The sequence below is a fragment of the Cucumis sativus genome, chromosome 1 (genome assembly GCF_000004075.3).
Source record: "Cucumis sativus cultivar 9930 chromosome 1, Cucumber_9930_V3, whole genome shotgun sequence".
NCBI classification, from domain to species: Eukaryota; Viridiplantae; Streptophyta; class Magnoliopsida; order Cucurbitales; family Cucurbitaceae; genus Cucumis; species Cucumis sativus.
This window is the reverse complement of record NC_026655.2, coordinates 26,933,501-26,936,450: the sequence shown is the minus strand read 5'-3', so window position 1 is coordinate 26,936,450 and position 2,950 is coordinate 26,933,501.

Below are 2,950 nucleotides of genomic sequence, written 5' to 3'. Positions count from 1 at the left end.
GCTTTTCATTTTTTTTAAAAAATAAAAAGCATGGTCAAATTGCACTAACAATAGTTAATTCAACTAGGAATATTCACATCCACTCAACACAATAAATAAAAAAATTGAAAAAAAAAACAATTAATTAATTTAGAGAAAATGGTAACAAATTTATTAAAAATTGTTCTAAAACCATAATATTAATAATCAAATTGTAAAACTATTTCAAATTCATTGAACTTCAAAATGAGGTATAATTCATTTAACATATTTATTCATTTTAATATTCAATATGTTCCCCCATCATCCTACCATCTATGCTTTTATTTATTTATTGGGCTTTTAAAGCTATTTCTTATTTAAATCTTGCATGGATTCTATTCAAACTCCCCAACCTTTCAAATTTTTTTTTATAGATTAAAGTTTGGATGAATTTTGATATATTTTGTTGTTATTTTTAAAAAATGTTTAATAAAGATGTGCTTTTTTTTTCTTGTCAACTCTAGTTGGGTCTTTAAAGCTTTGTTCATAAAGTTTTCTTTTTATTATCATATCATATTTTAGTATATATCTCTCTCTCTAACACATGTTGATATGAGTCATATGACTTTAATTTTTGCTTAACTATTACATTTATGTTCTCTTTATCAACTATATAATTAATTTTTTTCTTCTTCTCTCTCTTCACATCTTTCAATAGTGGAGTTCCATTATTTTTTTTAGAAGGAGAAAAGGATGCATTATCAATTATTTTTGGACAATAATGTTTGGATACTTCTAATTAATATTTTAAATAACTAACATTCATATCTTCCTGTGTGAGAAGTAATTAAACTCATCAATACAAATCATTTATATATGTGTGGTAAAGTTGTATTGTAATGTATAATAATAATAATAATAATAAACAAAACACTTCCTTATTATATTAATATATTATTCACAAATCACAAAATTGTCATAGATACTAACAAAATCGTGATAGAGATTCAACTAGTAATCTATTGCAATTTTGTTATATTTGAATTATTTTGTAATGTAAAAACGATTGTAGTTCAACTATAATAACCTAAGATTATAAACATTTCCATCGATTTTTTTCAACACGGTATTCATTAGAAACGTAAAAATATTCATGATCCCACCTTAGAAAAGTTTTAATAATGAGAACTGAGAAAAAGTCAAAAAGTTGTTGAATATTTTTTAAACTTTGGAAAGCTGCCTAATTAGTATTTGAATAATATGTAATGGGCTAAGTTCCATTAAAGGTTTGACAGCAAACTTAATAATGATTTTGTTTAATTGATGAGATTTATAGCTCTATTATTTTAGGGTTTGACCACTATCTTTTAAAATCATTGCTATTCTCTTCTTTCTTTCTTTTTCCTTTAGGGTGGAGGGTGAATTGGAGCCTCATTTAGTAGATAGATTAGTAATTAATTGTATGTTAAAAGTTTGTATTCAATATTTTCATCATTGATTTTGAATATAAAAAAAAAAGTTAACTAGAAATAATAAAAGAGGAAACAAAAAATTTAAATATATTAGTTACTCGTTGATTTATGATTTGGCTATAAGTTTATTAATTAGGATAATGTTTTCACAATTGTCCAACTATGAGCTTATATGTTGATCAAGACATTGAATTGATTGATATCAAGGTGTAATAATTGAACACACATTTATAGTTTGTTTAGAAGTCACACTCAATTGTATATAGATAAAATAAAGTTTAAAGTGATTGAGAATATGGTGCAAGGTAATTTTGAGTATGACAGAAATTATATTTTCTTCTCCGTATATAACTATATGCTTTGTTTTATAAATTTCAACATTTTTCTCTTTTTTTTAAAAAAAAGAAACATTCTCAAATGAAATATAATTTTTTTGGATCGAATACAATTTTTATCAAATTAATGTCTATTTGGTTCCTTAGGATTGAAGACTGACATTTTATTATATAAAGTTTTAATTTGAGGTGGCAAAATGTAAATGAAATAAATAAACTAAATATAATGGAAGAAAATTGTTTTGGGCTTGGCCCAAAAGTGTTTTGTTATGGAAGCCCAATATAGTGGTTAACTCAAAGTTGGGCCCAAAGATGGTGTTTATTGGGTCTACTTTATTGAAGACCCAATAAATTTGATATTTATAAAATATATGTATATATTAGTTATTATTGAAAAATATTTAAAAGAAATTGGAAAGGTATAGGATTAAAAGTGTGCTTAAAAATTTAGATGAAAAATAAAAGTAATATGAGAAGTAAGTTTTGCAAGACATTTTAGCATTTAAGAGGTGGAAAGCCATAATCAATATAATCTCTTCCGTCTATGTTTCTATAATGTTAGTATATATTTATAAGGTTTAGAAAGACTCCTAATATTTGTATGGAATATTTTGCAACTATTTCATTTATATACATGTTTTGAATTCAATATTCAATTTCGGGATGGAATCACTTTAGAATGTGATTATTCAAAAGAGAAGATGGGAAAATGTACTTGAACTTCACGTGACATCCACAGTTGAATTTATAATTTGAAAAAAAGAGAACCTGCAAAACAAGGATAAATGACTCTAATGTCTAAGTCAATATGAGAATTAAAAAATAAGTTAGAAAATTTAAATTACCTCATATACAACTATAAAGGTGTGTTTATTAAGGGTGTAAACCAGTTGGGTTGGGTTGGACGATATTTCCAACCTACTCCATATTTTCGAGTTGGTTGGGTTGGTAACCCGAATAGTATTTCCAACTCAACCCAACCCAAATTTTAAAACTAACCCAACTCAACTCTTATAATATGGGTTGGGTAGTGTAGGTTATTTCGGTTGTCACATGTAAACCTAGTATGTATAGGGAATTTTATTAGCATTTATGATGTTTGTTCAACTAGGATTAGAAGATGAGTTTTCTAATCCTAGATAAGGTAGGTTATTTATCAAGATGAATGAGTCGAGACGTGCT